This window comes from Cinclus cinclus, chromosome 5, assembly GCF_963662255.1.
Source record: "Cinclus cinclus chromosome 5, bCinCin1.1, whole genome shotgun sequence".
In the NCBI taxonomy this organism is placed as follows: domain Eukaryota; kingdom Metazoa; phylum Chordata; class Aves; order Passeriformes; family Cinclidae; genus Cinclus; species Cinclus cinclus.
Window position 1 is genome coordinate 19,110,759 of NC_085050.1, and position 22,606 is coordinate 19,133,364.

Below are 22,606 nucleotides of genomic sequence, written 5' to 3' on the forward strand. Positions count from 1 at the left end.
TTTCTTTTTGCTTGGGTGTGAAAATTTATGAAACTCGGGTTTCTCCAACCTCCTTAGCATATTATTTCAGAGTCCCAGTTTCAAACCAAATACCTTTCAAACTTTATCAAACCCTTCACTGGTTCTCAAATCCAAAATTTTCAATTTGTTCATTTGACCATTTTTTGTTTACAACTGGAGAGAACTTTCCAGCTGCCACTTCTGCTCCTCTGCAAGGCTTTTTTTCCTCTCTTTGCAGGGGCAACCAATCTACATATTTTTGCTCTGTACAATCATGCTTTACACATTGATAACCATTACCCCATGTGCTTCCTTTGGTATAGTGATTTCATGCTTTTTTCTGAGAAGGTAGGAAAATGTATACAAGTTCAATTCCATAATCATACAAAAGCTTATCTGGTACCTTTTGGCTTTCCTTCCCCCAGGTCATTTGGCCACTCTGGGGCTAGACTGAGGCTCCAAGGATAGAGTGTGGAGCACTGCCTCCAGTGTGCCAGGGATAGGCAGCCACTGCCAGGCTGGGGTACAGGTCTGGGGGGTGGGGGTGGTGTGCAGAGCAGGACATCACCTCATCAGGGCAAGGCCCAACCTGCCCCTTCCCCTCACACACACCCAAAATGTTTCAAGCCAGCAATCTTTCCAGTCTTTTACAGGGCCCTCCCAGAAGGAAATGGGAGACTTGGGATATGGAGAAGACTGAGAGACTGAATAATTTTTTGCCTTGGACTTCAGTGACAAGTGTTCCAGCCATACTGTCCAAGTTGCAGGAGGCATAGGCTGGGCCTGGGAGAATGAAGAAATACTCAACAGTAGAATAAGATCAAGTCTGAGACCACATAAAGAACACAAGGATACACAAGTCCATGGGACCTGATGAGACACACCTGTGGGTGCTGTGGGACCTGGCAGAGGAAGTATAGCAGCCTATAAGCTGCCTATAAGCAGTACCTAAAGGTACTGACATGGATATTTACATGGGAATGTAGTGGCTGGACGAGGGGGCATAGTTTTAAACTGAAAGAAAGTAAGTATAGTTAGTAAGAAGAAATACTTCACTGTAAGGGTGGTGAGGCACTAGAATAGCTTGCCTAGAGGAGTTGTGGATGCCCCACCCCTGGAAGTGTTCATAGCCATGCTTGGTGGGGCAATCTGATCTAGTAGAGGGTGTCTGCCTATGTGATGGGGGTGGGAACTAGATGTTTGGTCTCTTCCAACCCAAACTATTCTATAGTTCTGTGCTTCTAAAACACTGGTAGAATAGTATAAGCCCTTTTTTTTTGCAGAAAAATATTATCAATTCAGTTTTCTGAAAGATACTAAGACAAAGTTGTTCTCATAATGTGAACTATAGTGTAAGTTAATAGCATCCTCTGTTTATTTAACTCCTTTATTTAACTCCCTCTGTTTGGAAATACATGCTGGTAATGCTAGCTTTCAACTTGGCATTGTTGTCAGTTCAACACTAAGATGAATAAGTCTTCAATGTTACTGGAATTATTATTCCTGTTACCTGGGAAGAGAGTAAACAATACATAAGTACACTTATTTCCAGAATTAAAGCCCCTTTTTTTTAGAAGCAGAAGAGCTAGAAAGCTTTCTTTGTTTAATGAAACTCATATTTTGCAGAACTCTGCGAAATATGGAGAAAGAACCTCAGGGAACTTAAGTTGCATTAATGTGCAGTGAATCACTGCTGTAACTCATTTAAACTCTAATATGTTGTGCATCACTGAGGGAACAGAGCCCTAAATTCTCAGGAGATGTTAATATTTTGCACTGGCCTTTCTCATATTTCAAGACACGGCATTATCCTTTGGGACAGGTCATAACTACCAAATACTCTGAGGCTCTATGCATTCATGTAGTATCTCAGCACCTCCTGCATAAAATCAATTACACCAATAATTGCATAAAGTGGTAAAAACACTGCTTACTTTTTTTTTTTAAAGACACTGTTTAGCAGTATGAAGCTACAGAAGGGGGATCATTCAATTTGGAAAATTTTAGTAATTCACTTGGGTTTTGGCAATTCTATTTTGATATCTATAAAGGTAATACAAGTCTTTTATTGGAACTATAATAAACAAATCAAGTATCTTATTTGCTAAAACTAGGAGATTCACTGAGTCATAACAAAAGCAAAAGAACTATAAGCTATTTGTACGTCTTCAAGCTTGTGTCCATGTCATCAACTAGCAGAAGTTTAAGTACATGAGCTTGCTGTCTTCTTACAGTATAAGGAGTCAAGGATAATACTTGAATTCAGACCACAGAATGGCCTCCAACATGATATATTTTTCATCCAAATACTTCTGTTGAAACAACAGAAGAAAGGAGACATAAATTTCATTTATCATCCTGAGATGGTGGTTGCATTTCCTACAACAGAAATGGTTTCTGAAGCGAGTGGAAAGTGAGAATACCTACAAGTTCTTAAGTGCCTGGGAATTCATAGATATTATTCACATATTTCCACTGAAACTGTGTTAAATTAAGTAAATAATGCCACATAGTCAATTCAACGTGAAGTATAGAATCAAAATGTAAGAGGTTTTGTGATTAATTTTATTAAGATTATTTTCAAAAATGTTCATTTTTGAAATACAATAAATGAAAATTCAGAAATTTTCATTTATTGGATTACAATAAATGGCTCTTATGCTTTGTTTTCTAAACATATTCTAAGAAATATATTTCTTGAAACACAATGGCCCTTATTCTTGTTGGTATTAAGTGGTTATTTTTAAGGTTTTGCCCGTCACTACCTAAGCATGAATTAATACTGAAACCTTTGATTATGGACAGATATATTCAGTATTTTTTCTAGTCAAAAAGAATATTATTTAAGACAACAATGTATTTTTGATGACTTTACAACTTTCTGTGAAGTATTTGGCCTCAAAATATCTCCTAGTCACAATTCTTCATATAGAATAGGATAGAACAAATAGTAGAACTTCCAGTTCAGTGACAGAGATGGGAATGGAGGAAGGAAAGGGAAGAGTCTCATATTAGATAATTTAATTTTAGCTTCTAATCACTTGCATATACCATTATCAACAACTTTAATGAGAACTGAGTATTTCAATTTTTGTTACAAGTAGGAAAATTTTAAAATTAAGTTCCCTTTTAATCATATTACCCCTATTTGATACTTTGTCAAATGAGCTCAAGGTTCTTTAAATATCGGAATGCCGAGATATCAAGTACAGATATAAAGGAAACACATATGGCATGAAGTAGGAACTGGGCATATGGAATCCCTAATTATTCCCCAAGGGAAAAATCAACAGCTGGAGAAACAGAAATAGGATCAGTTCTGGGAAATTTGGGTTCAGATCCAATTGGAGAAAGTAAAGATTGTATCTGGCCTCCTATTTTCTTTAAGACACTCCTCAAAATTCACCAGTAGATAAAAATTCATTACCTCATCTTTATTTCTATGAAGCAAGTATGAATTTTTTTTCATAATTTCCAGCAGAACTATTTTTCTGATTCAATCAGGATGTCTGGGTAGCCAAATGATGACTAAAACATCCAATTTTGGTGGTGGTGTATGACAGTGAGAAATGCCCATATTGAACCAAAATAAAGCCACAAGTGCAGCCACAGCAAAAGAAAATAAAAGGTAGTGTTCTAATCACTATTGAAAATTTCAGAAACTTGCACAGTTATGTCATCTACACATTTTCACAAATCCTTTTTTAAAATTTTTTAATTTTACTGTTTTGGTAGTAAACTAAAAATACTTGGGACTTTTTTTCAGAGTTTTCACTTTTTTTATAAAACTTTTTTATAAAACTAGCAAATTTGCCACCAACCTGCAGAAGTGCTCAAATGTCAAGATCCTGATCAATTTTTTTAATATTCCTTCTCTTATAATTTGTTGTTTCTTCCAGTTGTTTATTATGTGTTTACAAAAAAATGCATTCTCATATCTATGTTATTAAGAGACTGCAAATATTGTACATACATGCATGACTAACTCAATTTCTTATATTTAAAACATATACTAGCAGTCTTTGGGAGTCAATTATTCTTTCAATGTTTTTCAGTTTTAATATAGTTGAATTTTGATATCAAAGAGATGGACAGAGAAGAAATCTCTGGAGTTCAGCGAAGGCAAGTGGAGGGTCCTGCACTTGGGGAAGAGTAACCCCACACACCAGCACAGGCTGGGCACTGACGTGCTGGGAAGCAGCTCTGCAGGGAAGGACCTGGGGCTCCTGGTGGACACCAAGTGTCCCTGAGCCAGCAGTGCCCTTGTGGCCAAGAGGGCCAATGGTACCTGGGGTGCATTAGGGACAGCATTGCCAGCAGATCAAGGCTGCTGATCCTGCCCCTCTACTCAGCCCTGGTGAAGCTCATCTGGAGTGCTGTGTCCAGTTCTGGGCTCCTCAGTACAAGAGAGACATGGAGCTCCTGGAGCAGGTCCAGAGCAGGGTGACAAAGATGATGGAGGGACAGGAACATCTCTGTTACAAGGACAGGCTGAGGGAGCTGGGTCTGTTCAGCCTGGAGAAGAGATAACTGAGAGGGGAGCTCATCAATGTCTGTCAGTATCTGAAGGGAGGTGTCAGAGGATGGAGCCAGGCTCTGCTCAGTGCTGCCAAGGAACAGGACAAGAGACAATGGGTGGGAACTGATGCGCAAGGAAGCTTCACCTGAATATGAGAAAGAAGTTCTTTATTGTCCAGGTGTCCCTGCACTGGTACAGATCGCCCATGAAAGCTTTGGAGTCGCCCACACCAGAGACATTCAAGAACCATCTGGACACAGTCCTGTGCCATGTGCTCTAGGATGGCCCTGCTTGAGCAGAGAGGTTGGATCAGATGACCCAGTGTGATCCTTTCCAACTTGGCCCATTCTGTGGTTTTGTGATTCTGTGTCACAAGATGTTATACTTACATAATTTAATAAAAATTCTCAATATCCATTTTCTGCAGTATTCCTTAAGGGGCACTACCAAACCCATGTGTACCTAAATATAAACCCCAACCCTCTGATTTTCAGTTGTTTCATTTGATTATTAATTCCAACTGTCAACAAAATATGCCAAAGAATATATTTAATGCAGGTATTTCAGTGTGATGCTACAGTGCCCGTTGCAGGTTGAGCTCTGGGTAGTGTAAGCCGGAGGCAAGAGACTGTAAACTGGCACTGATCTTTGCATTGCAAACAGTGTGAGAATTTGTGGCACCAGCCTGGTGGCCAGACACTCAGGAGCCAATTGCCACAGACTCTCACAAGCTTAGACTGCGAGGGAATGAAAGCTCAGTGTTTCCTTTGTTAGTGGTTCCTCCTCAGAAACACCAACCTGAGATGTTAACGTGTTGCTGCACCATGATGAAATTACTTAAAGGGAAATTACTTAAAATAACTTATGGGAAGCCTGGTGTTGAGCTGGTAGGAAAACCTGGTCTGACTCTGTGAATGTGGTGAGGTTGGCAGTCATGTGGGCCCCCTTGGGTCACTGGAACAATCTTTAACCTGAGTTAAAGCCTCAGGTGGGGGAACTGTGATTGCCAGAGTGACTCCTGAATGGTCAGACAGGAAGTTTTCCCTAACAGATATTCAGAAGACTTAATAAGAAATATCTTAATTAGGTATTTCTCAATACTTCAGTTATCCTTATTAAAAAATTGACCCCCTGAAACCATTTAAAAAAAAATAAATGTTCCTTTATTTGCTTAATTTATGAAGTGTTCTTTTTTCCTTTGAAGGGCTTGGATTCTTGTACCCAATTCTTACTTTTGAAAATATCCACCTTCAGTATATGCATATGATTTTTCATTTCACTTTACTGCAACACTCCTGGAAACTTTTCTATATGAGTAAAAAATTTTGCAGTGACCATCTGAGTTTGCTGCCTTTGTGCTTTCAGGTTTTCTTGTTTACATTTCTTTTGCTTTCAAGATGTTTCTTGTCAAGATATGAAAAAAAAAAGGTATAAACAACTGACAGAATTATTTCAGTATAATAATGATAACTTTAAAATAACAGGACAAAAGGAATAATATTGTATATTCAGAGCAATTGTAAATTAATTTCCAAGTAGCCAAATATCCAGTTTTTGTCTGTTCCTATGTTGGATTTTTTAATTTAAAAATATAAATGTTGAAAAATAAAGTATATTCTTTCTGATCCTTCTTCTTGTGAGATATACCACAAGAAAAATTATTTCCCAAATAAACATGCAGAAAACATGTTTACAGAATGCATTATATCCATTAGATTTTTTTGACCCTTACTTTTTTCTTTCAGTGTGAGGACCTTGGTAAGAATCTATATCACACTGACTCCTAGAAATCTAATGTAGGCTCCATAACGTAAATCTGATGTGCTGTGGAAGGCCTGAGGCCTGATCAAATTAGCAGCACAGCTGGATCTTTTGCAGGTTCTGAGAAAACTGGATGACACGCTGCATATGCACCAGATCTTGATTCCCTCCTGGTAGGGCACGAGCAAACTCCGCAGCTCTTCACTGGATGACATCCAAGTTCAGCAGTGTACTGAGGAGAACCTAGTGACACAGACAGAGGCAAACATTTCTGGGTAGGAAAGCAAGGGAGAGTATGACTAAGAAGTTGAAAAACAAATTCAAATGATTGCTAAAGGAGACGGTATCACAGGGAAGTGGCAGCTTTCTCTGCTGAGAGTACACAAGCATATTTTCTACGTTTTTTATGCTTTGTTGGAACACAGTTAATGATTACTTTGAATATTCAGAATAAGTCATTGCTGAAACATTTGAAGAAAGTGATGGCAGTTTGGTTTGAGCCTTTAACTTGAAACATGAATACTGCAAATCAGGTGATGATTTCAGTCTTCTTAAGGTACATAAAATTGCATTATGTAGTGATGTTAAGAAATTGCTTCCTACAGGAGAGAGGCTCAGGAAGTCTCTACAGACTAGACATTCTATGCTGGCTTTTACTCCTGACAAAATTATTTTTCTATAATTATTTCCTCTCTGAATTTCTTAACCCTATTTACTATTTTTACTCACTGAAAATATGAAATTATTTCATAAAGCAGTATTAATCCCTTTTTTTTTGTTCTGGTTGGGTTTTTTCTATTTTATATTTTATTAGAAATATTAGATTAAGTCTAGAAATTTTCAAACAGATATTTTCACAATTATTTTCTTTCCATAAGAAGGTCAACTGTGCACATACTTTTTTAATATAAAACTATTTACAAAAATTATCTACTTGAAGTATTTCAATGTGATACTGATTCCTAAATGTTGTAGATATTTCCTGGATAAATAACAAGACAAAATAATACAATTTTTAAAAATTAACAGACTGAAGACAATATTGTGATCAATATACTAATTATTATTTAATATAAACTCAGCACACTATTATCCATGTCCAGAAAAGTAAGCACTCAAAAAATATTCATAATACTCAAATTAAGTACTCACATACATTCAACGTCTCTCAATACTGGGGAGGGTGATTTTTAAAATTTTGCTTTCTTTTCAAGAAACAGAAGAATTAATCTATACTGCTGCTGGTTTTGATCCTTGTATTGAATTTTTTGATGATATTTACACCCTTGCAAATTTCCTGGACATTAAGGAAGAAACCAGTGTGCTGACAACTGGCTATATTATAAACATGATGCTCTTGGAATAAAGCTGATTTAACAGAAAACTAACAATCTCATCTCTATCAGTGTCAGTCTAATATTAATGGACACTGTGATGTTTCTGAGGCAAGTACTGATTTAATTTAAAATCCAGGGAACCTAGAGATAATCATCAGTGTCTAAAACTTGTAACACAAAATATATTTAAAACAGAATAATAAATAATCCTAAAAAGAGAGCAATACAAGCAAAGCCTTCAGCTTTTCAAAATCTTTGAAAGTTTCTAAGTACCTCTGGAAACTCAACAGGCCCTTTTTTACCCTCTCAGGCTCCCACTGTTTCTTTCTCAAAGCCTCTTGTTTAATATTCCTTTCTACTTTCTTTCCTTAAAGCCAGAGTTCATCTTTGCCTACATTTTTGAATACCTGAAACAAATCTGACTTGTGAAATAAAACTGAGGACTGATTTGACTATATCCAAATGATCTGACCTTATTACAGAGGTTATTACTGAGACAAAAAACTTGATCAGAATGAGCCTTGGGGTGAAATATCTATTATATTACATGGAATAAAGTCTGTAGCATCACTTAACAGCTCTCTGAGAGGATTTTTCTTGCCTTTTATTTTCTCTGTCTTAGCTACATTTAAGTATATCTACGCATTTAGGTATGTAGAATAGTATATAGGATTTTCTGTTAAAGAGCTAAGTTTATTATAGTTCAACATCTTCCACTTAAATTAAGATTCCAGAAGAACAGTCTAAGAGAAAGAAAGGGAGTATGCCAAAATATAACTCAGTCCTGGAAGCTGTTACAGAGGGTAGTGAATGTTGTATTTCATTGGCAATAAAATGCAAGCAAGCCTGTTATATTGTGGATTGGCACTATATGTGTGCATTGTAGAGTATGCGTTGGTAATGTACAAAATCAGACAGACTTAAGATCAGCTGAAATGAAGTTATATCTAAGTTTCTTTAAGGTCCATCAAATTGCTAATTTAAATTAGAACATACATCTGTCACCTGTATTTTTTCATTTAATGCCCACTTCCAGTAGGACTTTTATTCAAATTATTAGTTACTTACTTCGGGACAATTTCAATGGACTTAATCAAGGCATATAATTTACACTCATATTGAAATTCTAATGACCTAACATTCCTAAAGATATTGATTCACTTTCTCAAAAATAAGGATATATATGTCAAGACCATTTGAAATATTTACAATATTTCAATATGTAAGACAGTGCCATGAGGCTATCAGATACTAAAGACTTTTAGGGGATCCACTGTTCTCAGCAGATGGAGGACTGGTAATGCGCTCTGTTACTGACACCCATCTCAAAAAACATGAGCAAGCTATCAGTAATCAATCTTAAAGTGACTGAATTAAGCTTACAGTGTGTGAATTTCTTTATAATTAAAGAAATGAGAAAAGTACCTTTGAAGATCAAAACAGTAGATTTCTCTTCTTGATTTAATTGCCATATCTTAGGTACAAAAATTTTACTTTTGTAAACACTAAGAGACACATATCCACTGACTGTCCTAGAATGTAGATAATCAGTAACAGAAATTAAATGTTCAGGTAATACGGAGCGTATCTCAACTTGTGCATCTCATAGTTTTACCATTTTTCATTTTCAATTGTGTCATTATCATCGCCAATTATAAAACAATTTGATGCACTTTTTATTTCCTCCCTCAATAACTGTTTTCCTCAAATAAAGAAATATTTTATTAAGTTTTACTTTTGCTTTGAGCAGGACATTTCTGCAGTCTCTTTGCTGTTGTGTCTCTGGGACAATCTGTAAAGAAAATGTCAACAACAATAAAATAACAAGAAATTTTCCCCCATGTGTGCTAACTCTTCAAAGTTGAAAGGGTCTGTAGCTTCTTTTATTTGATTTCAGAAAAGAATGCAACATATAAGCATTAGCATTTGGGGAGTAGCCCCTGGAAAGAGTCTCAGAAACTTCTGTTTGAATGATAAATTAAACTCTTTAAAAAAATACAATTTTGGTATTGTAGTGTACTAGGAATCTTCATTATTTATTTCCCCACATACCTGCTATATAAACGAATTACTGAGGATACTGAAGTGCCTTGCTTCTTTTGTGCATATATATACCCATATATATGAGATGCACTAATGCACTTTTTCTTCATTTACCGCTTTCTCTTCTTTTGCAATGTGCACTTTTACTTTTGACTGAAATCTGTCCATCTATAATGAATTCTAACAAATGCATATTTTTTCCAATGCAATTGCTTGTGGATTGGTGCTCTTTGTGTAGATAATACGACAGCAACTTGACACTCCTTGCTAAGAAATACAGTTGGTTGTTTACCAGCTCTATATGCCTGCTTTCTCTAAGTCTTGGTTTCAAAGACTTGTGATTTTTGAAGATGGCAACATGATACATAAAGGGTATCGTACTTCAAGTTACAAAACTATATGTTATGCACCATAATTCGATGAAATACTGTGAATCTGCAATTCAAGAAAAGCAAGTATTCAAAGTAATTTTCTTTGGCTTATAGTGTTTCTGTTCTTTTTTCAGCAGTATGATGCATAGACACATATTCTAGCTCTAAATTAATGAGATGAAATTCCAAAGTGCAAGGAACACAAAATTCCATATGGGTTGATTAATCCTTCCAGGAGGATCTTTCATTTAGGTTTTTTGTCGTTGTTGTTGTTGTTTGTTTTGTGTTTTTGTTTGTTTGTTTGTTTTTTTAATATCTGTCTTGTACTAAGGCATGGGAAAGCTTCATCATAGAATGGTTTGGGTTGGAAGATGTCTTGAATATCATCTAGTTTCAACCCCTCTGCCATGGGCAGCGACAGCTTTCACTACACTGAGCTGCTTAAAGCCCCATCCAAACTGGCTTTGAACATTTCCAGGGATGAGGCATCCACAGTTTATCTGGGTGACCAGTCCAGTGCACTGTCATAGTGAAAAAAGTGAATCTATGTGAGCTGATGTGAGTTTATTTCACCTAAACAATGTTTTAACACATTATGTATATTAATTAAGGATATCTCTAAAAATTTTGACATCATGTTTCAAACCAGTTTTTCTGTAGCAATATGGGGCCAACTTTTCACAGCCATTTAATAGTACAAATATGCAGCAAAACTGGAAAGTGCCATTCAAAAAGGTAATTCTCAGTAGAATCTAGGAAGAACTAAGTGTATATACATGAGTTAGGAATGTAAAGTCCTTGTGCTTCTGGGCCCAAATAATTGCAAGGTTGAGGTTGTTATTTATACACTTTTAAAATCCACTAGAGGCCTATCTGCAGCAGAATTAAGACCTTTGAAAACTATGCTTTTAGGAGACCAAATTAATGCACGTATCCCTTGGAATAAGAGCTATGCCTTGAATAAAGCTAAAATGCAATTCACCTAATTTAGTCCTCAAAGTTAGATGCCTAATCCAAGCTTGCCCTTCATGCTTTTTCTTCAAAGTGAAGAAACAAAAAGAGATGACTCATGAGAGTTATTCATCCATTCTTAAGACCAATATTTAAGTAAGGTAAGATAAATTGTCCTTAAGAGAAGCTTATCTCCTTCTCTTCCAACACATAAAGCAGTTAAGTCAAGTACCTTAGACTACTTGATTAACTTCTGGACAGTGAAATATTAGGTGAATCCTACCATTTTTTCCTTATGACACATCTTCAGAATTGTTTATTCCTTTTCTTGCTACTCCTTTCTTGCAGGGACTGCACTATATCCATCACTGTATAAACACCAATTCTCTAAAGTACTGTAGTTTGTTACTGTGATCTTCAAAATATTTTACATTATGTTTAACATATTGAATAAAAAATTATGTAAAACAATTTTGCCTTTTTTCGCTTACCTCCTGCCAATGTCTATGGACTTGCATCATATTTTTCCAGAATTATATAACAGTCAAAAAAAGAAACTGAGGTTGGTTTTGTTATTTTATCAGTAATAAAAAAATGATTTTATATCTATAAACTCTGGTAGAAAGAGTAAAAGACCAGTATAGAAAAATATCACAATGTAGCAGTCAAAACTTCTTGCTTAAGGCTTTAGTCTTAAAATTTTGCTGGTAAAATTATGAGAAAATGCCAGTCCTTCAACTACAAAATTAGAGACAATGACTGTGGGGCAAGGGCCTGTTCCTCCATTCCCCAACAGAGGAACAATGTGATTCCATGAAGTAAACAATATTTTTCAGTGATAGTAGACACTGCAAATCCCAGAGTCCAATCCTTACCCTGGGGTTTATTCTGTTCTGTATTAGTGAACTTAACATCTGGAAATAGCGAAACCCATCATATTTTGCATCTAGCTAAGTCAGTGGTAGCTATTATTTTTGAGATTTTTTTGTTTATGGAGAGGGAGCTCTTGCACTGGCAATGGCAGAATTTCTCGTCTATAGATCAGACTTTGTTACACTTCAGGTTTGCCAGTTTTAATATATTTACTTTTTGTTGTGAAATAGAATTAGGAGTAAAAGTAAAGCAAGCTTAAAACTTAAAAGGGAATAAAGAAAAACTTTATTAACAACACAAAGAAAAAAAATAATAAATCCAGAACAGATCTTCAGACCACTCCATCTTTCCTCTTTTCCACAGCTTAACAAAATACAGAGACACTTCAGTCAATTCCTTACTTAAATAATCTTTTTCAGTTCACTTTAGGGAGAGGAGTTGTTTTTTTGGATTTTTTTTTGGTTTTTTTTTTTTTTTTTTTTTGTTCAGTTATAAGGATCTTTTTCAAGAGGGGAAATAACCAGTTTTCTCTTGACTTTACTTTTTCCATGAATAACAGCTGCCCACTGCCATTATGAAACTCCTCCTACCTTCACAGCCTTCCCAGAGCTGTGCCTGTGGGCTGTATTAAAGTCATGGGGTATTACTTTCAAGGATGAGTCACTCAAAGCCAAAAGTTTTCTTCAGCTCACTTCTCTCTGTTCATACTTCATTCCTAGGAACAGAGATCCCCCTTTTTCTCTCAGGGCAAAGGATCTTCCAAACACTTTACACTTCACCCCATCCCCCCATGTCTTTCTCCATTGTTTAAAGGAATTTTTTGTGTAGTACAGTCCACCCCTGTAACTTACAAAAAGATATTTCAGCCAACCTTCATGGCATCTCCTCATTCTCCTTCCATCTGGGAACTTACCTTTTGCTTCATTGACGTTGGTGTATTTTTTCTGTTCTGCCTCTCACCCAAGGAAAGATGGAAAGTCTGTAAGTCTTATCTGAGCATTGGAAAAGTTAAAACCTCACACAGAAGTTTCAGGGGCTGTGCCAGGCCATGCCGGAGCTGTGTCAGGATCTCAGGGTGCCCAGGCCACGCTGGAGGGGCAGGACGAGAACTGCAAAGCGCACGCAGAGGAGAAATGGGTGCCAAGGCCGTGTGTCCATGGCTTTCCCCCGGCGCTGCCCGCCCCCAGCTCCAGCCGCAGCCCGGGGGTTCTCCCTCTGCCCTGCCCAGCACACAAAGCCCTGGGGGCTCTCCCGAACCGGGCCCGGCTGCCTCCCCCCAGCCCGTGAGGGCGGCCGGGCGGGCTCGGCCACCCCAGGGCTGCTCCGAGCCGGGGCAGGGCAGGGCAGGGCCCCCCGAGCCACGGACACACCGGGAAAAGGGCGAGGATCTCAGCAATGGGCTCGGCTTCTTTTGGTTATCGGGGCTCCTGGTTGGAAACGGGGCCCGGCAGCCTCCAGAGCCCAGCCCTGCCTGGCCCGGGCCGGGTCGGTGTTACCTTGTGAGAGGCTGGAAATGCAAGAGGAGCTTTCCCGGGCTTTACTTGCTTCAAATGTGATTTCACGGAGCGAACTGACTTCTTCAGTTGGTTTCTCAGGCTATCAACAACTAAACCAGCCTCCAATTGGTCCCATCAATTCACAGAGGAAATTCTCATGGAGAAAAACTTCCTAGTGTGCCCTCCCCAGGGTAAAACCAGCACAGACTTGAAATCTCTTTTTGTAGTATACACAGAGTAAAAAAAAAATTAAAAAAAAAAAGTACACAAAAAAATTCAATAAATATTATTTACTATCTTTATTTTTTTAACAATGATACCAAACATCCCAAGTATACTCAAATGGCCAGAAGCAAATATTTTAATTTTGTTTAGTTCCCAGTGTTAACAGTTTAATTGTGAAGATTTTCTTGCAATCAACTGCTTCAGATTTTCTCCGTCAATTGTGCTGCCTGCAACCAAGCATTATATTTACTCTTAAATAACTACAAGTTTATTGATTTTTATGGGGTAGGGGTGGAACAAGTCTGAATCCAAACTGCTGGTAGCTAAAGAAAGAGCAGTAGATGGTAAAACTGACATCGGATCAAGTAAGTACGATTAATGCACATCTGTAGCTGACAGATGATCTGATTGCATTCAATTCTGAATCATCAAGTATACCTATTCCAAAACACAGAAGACTGGCAAGTTCTCACAAAGACTCACAGAGTCTTTGATGAAAATGTGTTCTCATTTGTAATTCTCATAATGTAACTCCACAGATATTAATGTAACTGAGAAAGTAAACATCATACAGGACACGTGGATCTACAAAAAACTCAATGTAAAATAAACATGATTAGCACAGAGTAATGAATTTGACAATTCCTAAGAGTTAAGTTTCTTCTTGTTTCCATTTGTGACATGTAATTAAATGTTATCTTTACTGACTTAAAGCCAGCAAAGAAGCCAGATCAGTTACTTCTGTCTGTAGTGTTTGGTCAACAATATTTCCTTCCTCATTTTGAGCTTAAGAAATCCTGAAGCAAGGAGAATTTTGATTAGTCAACCCCTATACTACTTTACGGTTTTATTATTCTTTCATTTCAGCAGAGAAAAAGGTTTTACAAGGCACTGTAAATCAAAGGCATTCCAGGTGTTGAAGACAAATACCCTGGCAGATAGCTTTATGCTGACTACTTCTAGTCCTCCCTTTCAGCTATTTCAGGTGCAAAGTGTCAGAACTACCTCATTAAAATAAAACAATGTAAGATTTTTCCCAACATAATAAATTTGAAAAAATAAAAATTATGTGTATTTCCCTTGTAATGTCCAAGTAATTCTTAACCAAAAGATGTAGTTATTGAATTGCTGTGTCAACACCACAGACATCTCTGCTACACTTGCAATGTGGAGTGGAGAAGAATTACTATATAAGACAAGATCTTACTTGCAAAGTGTAACCTTCTTTTTCCGAAATAACTGTTATCTGATAAATGTGCAGTGTTGTTATATAGATGCAAGCTCATTTTAGTGATATACATAAGACCCTGCCAGTTAATATGAATGTCTGATACATGGATGGGAACCCCAAGACTGGAGTGTTGCTCCTAGATGCCTTTCTTTGTGAGGGCAATGAGCCTTAGAAGAAAAGGCCAGAGTAGAGCTGAAGATAGATCATATGATTGGAATGTTATCAGGGGTGAAGGACTCTCTTTGATAATGTTGAGGATGGTGGATAAGTGGAAGGAACCAAGGACGGTGGTTGAGATCAACAGAACTACATTTGATAATATAGACTGCTGACATGGTCAATATGAATTAAAAAGGGGGATTGATGACAAGTGAATTTGTTGTTATCATATGCAATAAGACATAAATTATTAGAGAATAAGATATAGCTTTGGCTACTTCTTGCCTGAACTGATCTCTTCATCCATTTTAGCCTATGACCACTACTCTTTTACTCTAGGGGGCAAAAACAGATCTACTAGAATGGCTTCTGTAAAGCAACATTTGCCAAGAGTATGTAAAAGAAAAATCACATTACTGAGTAAAAAATACATATTACCTTCATAGGTAATTTCATTCACATTTTGCAGATAGGTAGTACTTATATACATATGTATTTTCTCCCATGGAAACAGACAAGCTAATAATTTACCTGCATGTGCTTCACCTCGGGAAAATTGTTTTGATAACCACGTCTCCTTTGATTCTTATGAAAATAATAATTTCTTTGGGGATTTGGGTAGGGGACCAAAAATAGAGAATCATACCTCTCCATGCCATGTGGAGAACCACATCATTCAGTAGATTGGGAATTCATTTATTAAGCAGGATGGGTCAGATAGAGTGCAACTTCTAGTCTAATGTTTCTGTCTTACACATCATACACCAGTCATAGTCCCTTTCCCTCTGGTCTGGGTTAGATGGGCTGCAGGATCCAGGCTCACAGAATACTCATGCTCGATGTGTGTGCCCTTGTCCTTGTTCTGACTGATGGCCCACCCCGTGTAAAAGGATTTCCTCATGGTCGAAGTCTTTGGTATTATGTCTGAGATCCACACATGGTGTGCTGCTCTCACCTCCTATGTGGTAATTGTCTTCTCTATTACATTGTAAAGTGGATCATCAGCACAAGCTACTAATGGCTTTGTTAATCAGGAAGCCTGAGGCTAATCATTATGACTTGCTCTATATCTAGGGCTGATTAGCAGTTATCACTGTAATCTCCATGGTTTCTGTCATTCACCTTCCCTGGACCCAAATGTGTTATGAAAGGGTGAAATCAGCAATAGGCACTTTAAAATATCTTTTGTTCTGGGCAGCATAAGAAAGACATATTCAAATTGCTCACTCTAAGGTTTTCAAAGAGTTACCAAGTCTTTCTGAACATAGAATGGAGAAGGAACAGTTCAGTCTTTTCCACATTTCATCCATATACATACCTCTGCATAATGCAGTGCATTTACTTGACTCATGCTCCAAAGAACCAAGTTCTCATTGTGATTTAGCCTATAGCAAAAAAAAAACAAAAAAAAAATCAACTGGTATTTTTTTCTGACTAATTGGCTGATTTGTTGAAGTAAAGGCTTCAGCTTTTGCAACTCACCATTGCATTAAGTAAATATTTGATAGAAAAATATATCTGTTTACATTTTTTCAGATGTATTACACTAGTAAGGCTTGGATTCTGAGATTTTTAGAATAAAATAGGATCTTTGAGCCTTCACTCTTTTCAGATCTTGCGCTCACGTCCTTCAAATGGGAGGTTTCTTCCAAGTCCTAGGAAAGAGAAAAATCTCTAGATTAAAAAAACCCAAACCATAAAATTTTCTCCCCAGTTAATGAGGCTGGAAAGCGCTGATGTTTCTGAGGAAGATTTAAGTATGAGGTGAGTACTCATCTTTTTCAGTGCCTGGAAACATTAACTTACTGGAAAATTAACTCAGCTGCTGCTGAGGAAATCTCTTGCCCAGTACTGGCAGGAACAGAAAGCATGGTTATTCATGTCTCTCCTGCCAATACAAGAGGAACTGAGGTCTTTTGGAGGAGTCTGAGCGCCATAATACTTTATGGAAGCACCATATATAAGTTTCTTTATATATAGTACAGTATTTACTTTTGAAAGCAGTGAAGAAATGAAAACTAATGAAAAAATATCATCAAGGAAGTAATACAAAGGTACAGAAAAAACTTCAATTTGTATTCCAGATTAATTCCTCATCTCAATTTCTTTTTAATGGCCTTACAAATGCTAATAGCAAATGAACTGGCATAGGTATGTGTGGGACCATTTATTTCAGCACTATTGCTAACTGAAAGTTATGGCAAAATGATGGAATAACAGTCTGTGATCACAACAGTAATCACAGAATTGTGTTTATATTCCTCCATCCCTCTGGTCTCCTTTTCCCTTGCTAAGTCCTGAAGTAATAGGTTCAAGATATTTTTGGTCAGGTGTGCATTGTTGTCCCGTGTCTCACGTACATTTTTGTACTGAATGCAATGCATCAGAAACAGAGCAAGTAGAGTTGTCAGGGCAAACTAATGTGACTGGTAGCTACTGTGACCAGGTGTATTGGATGGAGATAAATACAAGGTAGAGGAAGCGATATTGAGGAGGCTTTCAAATGCCTCCTGTTGCTTATAGGACAGGACAAGCTGCACAATTGCAGTGGTAGGCAGGGAGGGTGCAACATTCCTCTTTCTCTTTTTTTACTGTTCTTCCACACGTTTGAATTCCCATAATAAAATGTGGCATCCTTTTAGGTAGAAAAGATTTGTGTCACCTGGCTTCTTGTATGCCCTCTAAAAATTGTTCCTTAACTCGAACTACCATCAGCTTTCCCAGTCAGAAGAATTAGTATAATTATCTCAGTTCACACCTCACTTCACAGTGAAGACACTCCAGTTTAATGCTCTGAGACACAGACAAACTCAGACACAGTTAAAATTATTTTTCTCATAGTCTCTTTTCTAAAGTCACTGTTCCATGAAAACAATATTCGAATAAAATTTTTAGCTCTTACTTATCCACTCAGTTCTCATGTTTAACCAATTTTTTTATTCTATAATAATAATAAAAAAATAATAATAATTATTATTATTAGTAGTAGTATTTGTATTATTATTATTGCTTTTCCTTTTTATGCTCATCATCTGATTGTCACACTGTGTTGTTGACATCTGTCCCTCAGCCAAACTCTCAGATGATCATCATCTTGGAGGCTGAAAAGCAATACCTCTGGGCTAAATTCTGTATCTGCTATGCACATACACCTGTGTTAGTCTAAAGTCACTTAACTGATTTTCTGCTAAGAGAGGCATTGGAAGTGGCTAAATAAGAGGCCAAGTCTCTCTCAGCCTTTGGCTCCAGATGCTGGTTATTACTGATAAATCATTTCATAACCTGCTTTACTTTCTAGATATTTTGCTTGTAAACACAAATCTTGCTTTTAGAAAACTATAATCAAGTAAGTGCTCTTGCTGTCTAATAGAAAACAGCAATAGCTGCACAGCACAGTTAGTGTAATCTCTTTCACAGTATGTCCTCTTTTAATCTTTTATTTGGTTCAAAGAAACTACCAGGTCAGAACATACTATTTCTTTCTCTGAAGAAAGAGTTTGCTAAAGGTTTCCAAGGATGACTTAAAAATTCTGTTAATTGCTCTATGCAGACATGGTTGTTTTATCTTCCCACCTATGTTTAGCAGAGTGACTTTAAGAAGAAATTTGAGACAATGAGGTTCAGTGTGTCTGAATTTCCTTAGCCCACCAGTGGCTGGTGGGAAGGATAAGTTTTGTATGGAAAAAAAAAATCTCATTTTCTGTTGTGAGCTTCCTCATCTGAAAGTAACAGCACTTATGCCTTTTCTACTTATAAAAGAAATTTTTTAAAAACTCCAAAGCTGTTTCATTCTATTGTGAATTCTGGAGTAAGAAAGGATTCAAAGCTGTTTTCCCCTTAACCTTCCAGCTGTAAACAGCTGAAAGCAGAGCCAAATTAACCTAAGCTATATGTTGTGCAAGCCCATGAGAAGTGGGGACAGTTTCATTGTATCCTTTATTTGCCCAGACATTAGGGAGAATTGACTGATTTTAAGTTAAACATTTATTCTTAAGTATGACAACAACAGCTGAAGCAGTCACTGGTGACTAGAAGTCTGATTTCCAGAAAGCTCCAGGGCACATTTCAACATGTTTGCATGGACAAAATTCCCATAAGAAGCCATGATAGTTAATATTTACCTATTCACATATTTCTCCATTTTATTTGTAAACACAAATTATGTGACAAATTTTTACAGATGAATGGATACACTTCACTTGTAAGATAGAAGTAGCAACACATTTATTGCTATAAATTAGTGATTTATCAAAGTTTGATGGCAAGTGAAACAATAGTTTAAGAAGATTCTATGGCAAGGTACACTAAATTATTTACTTCACAGGGGACTGGGTCAAACAAAACTGTCAGGGTGACCTCTTGAGTCATGAGGTTCAGAAAGGGCCACCTTGTGTTCTAAACTTGTTTGTCCTTCTCAAAGGGGAGTTTAGGTGTGTTTGGGTTCAGACTTGGTTCCAGAGCTTGATCGATGTTTTATATCTAAAGGATTCTGTGTGGACACTAAATTCTTTATATGACTTAGCTAACATTTCAAAATTTATCATGAGAATTTTATGAGAACCTCTTGTGGGAAGGAGTATGGCAGCCTCAAGAGATAGCCTTTAGAGGTACCACTACTCAAGGGAATATCCTGGTCTGCAGCCCACCGCTGTGCAGGACAGCTCCACAGGCCCTGGACCGTCCATTTTCTATGGACTAAGATAATTGCTTCCCAGTCATTTTTGCATACCAACAACAGAATTAGTTTCTTCCCAGCTTGGCTTGACTGGGCTCTTGACCAGCATCATGTTTAGGGGAGGCACATTGCTCAGATTAGCTCTTTGCTATTGTGTTTTTATCTGTCTCCCCCAAATCCACTACAAGTTGGTTGCAGCCATCATGACCAGATCAGATACCTCCATTATGACTGCCACTGCTGAATATCACTTGAGTAAAGTCACGTGAAATTAAGGTCAAGCTGGGGGGCTAATCACACAAATAGGCAGAGATATATTACTGTAAATATATGGACAAATTAATAAAAGTGATAAGAGAAAACATAAATATATTTAAAGTTTCCAAATAAAAAGCAGTTAAATTCAATATTATATTTGGCAATGTAGTGTTTGCATTTTATGATGACCTTTAATAGACAACAATATTGATGAGTCCTGTTTTCTGCACTTGTTATGCTGACTAGAAAACATGTAGAAATGCGAAAGGCACGAGATTGGTTTTAGATTTGATGTTCCATTCCACATAATTTAAGGATTTTCAGTGTCATCAGGTAGCTCTAGCTGAATATGCAACAATACAGAACAGGAAAAATACTGAAGAAAAGTTACTTATTCAGTTTATAAAATATTATAAATATACAATTTATATATTGTAGCTGTCTAGAATCTACTGAATTTCCAAATATTTAAATTACCTTAAATAAATATTTATTTAAAAACCAAATCAACAAAGAGTCATAATCGTTCCTGGTTTCAAGAATGAAAAATCACTGCCATCTTCAATCAATGTAGAATAAAGTCCTCTTTCATTCAAATAGACCAAAGTTGTTTTTCTCGGAGGTGAAGTGGTTAAGAGCTTTGGTATTTATCTCAAAATAATTTGTGTTAAAATGCCATTATTTGTTGAGCTTCAATTGATGGAACTGATCTCTTTTATTTTTTTTTTTTTTTGCTGTTGTTGTTGTTTTATTTTCATGACAATCTTAATAAAGTCAGTATTGATATCCATATAACTGATGTCAGTATAACAAAAGAGTGAGGTTGATTTGCAATAACTGGACTCAGGTCTGCAAGCTGAGAATACACATTTCTATGGATATCAGAATTGAGAAAGTAATTTTACCCACCTCTTCTGCTCAACCTGATATGATCATTAGAATGGATTAATTTCCCTCATTTTCATGAAGTAAGTAATAAATGTTTGTGAGGTTGTTCTTGTGTTCTAGCTTATTAAGTGTTGACATTACATTGTTATTTATTTGAACTTCAGGAGTTCAAAAACTCCAAGACAACATTTAAATACTGGAAGAACAACTTAGTGTGACTAATATTTTCATTATTTCTTTTAATCTCAAAACAAAACCCTTATCCCTTCACACGCTGTTTGGACTTCAGTACTTTTGGGTGCAACACATCAGGCCTTTGGACTTATGTATGTGTAGATTGATTATGCTCTCCCTGCTTTGCTCCCCTCCACTGAGGATAAACCTTACTCCAGACTTTCCTCCTGGACTTGTAGCCAGCTTTTCCATATCCTTTGTCACAAAGACCCTGGCCCTATTCAGCATTGGTTCCTCATTGACATTACTGTTTATATAGTTCTAGAACCCTTCCTTGTGTCCCTTCACATCCCTTGTCATTCAGTCCCAGGTGAACCTTTGATTTCCTAACGCATCTCTGCACAGTTAGACTGCAGCTTTATATTCCTCCTGGTTCACCTGCTACTGCTTGCTCCTCTTGTACATTCCCTTTCAATGTCCATGTTCAGTTAGAACTCCTTGACCATGCTGGCCCCCTGCTGCCTTTGCTTTATTTCCTACTTCTTGGAATGGACTATTCTGAGTTTTCAGGAGATGACCCTTGAATATCAACCAGCTGTCCTGGACTCCTCCAAGCATATCTCTGAATAGTCTGAAATCCCTTCTAAAATCCAGGGATCCTTTACATTCTTTGAACATATTAATGTTCGATTATTTGGATTCCGTTGCCCAAATCAAAGTGCAAACAAGACCATATGGCAAAGGCAATAATACAGATTTTATTTTACGGTAAAATTAAGGTAGAGAGATAGAAAGAAACAGAAAGGCGGCAGACAGAGAGAGACAGATTAGGCAGAAGATATTCACCACCTGTGTATCTTCCAACATCCCATTCGTCCTTCTTCACTCTGGGCTTCTCAATAGTGGGGGTCCCAAAGTTTTTCAACATGTTTTACTATTTATACATGCTATCAAACAAAGGAATTAATGCTCTTTGGCTGCACAGTTCTCTTATTCCATTGGTTAAATTACTCCCTCGCTTCTAATGTTAATTAATTCCACGCTCTTACTCTTCTTTTGAGTTGGTGGGTTTCTTTGAGTCAGTGGATTGTGTACAGTCATCCCCTGCTGGAATTGCCCTTTACTCCATCAGACCTGATTTCAGCACAGTTACTGAATTGGCTTTCTTTATGGATTCTTTGTGTCCATTATCAGTTTGCCCCAGCTTCCTTTATCTTCCCTTAGGTCTGAGATAACACCTGGATAATAGTGCTGTCTTTATCTTATCCTAAATTCCCATCAGACTTACAGTTCAAATTACAGGAATACACAGAAGCATATTCAGAGTGGAGGGGGGGACATGAGTGGCCACATATGCCATCTGACCCATAACTTGGGGAGCTTTGTCTTGACCAGGATGCTTGATGGTTGTACGGGCGGTAGTCCCTCTGCACAGATTGTCACAGTGGGAACTCTTTCCTGGATGAATTACCCAGGATGTGCCAGCCAGACCTCCTCTGGCCTGGAACCACACCCATCCTGCTGTTCCTCCCTGTGCTTATCTCATGGCAAAGTCTTGTGGTCTTAACAGTGTTTGAGGCAAGGGTGAAGTCATAACCATCAAAATTAAGATCCCTAAAAGATGATCATAATTAGTGTGATAGTG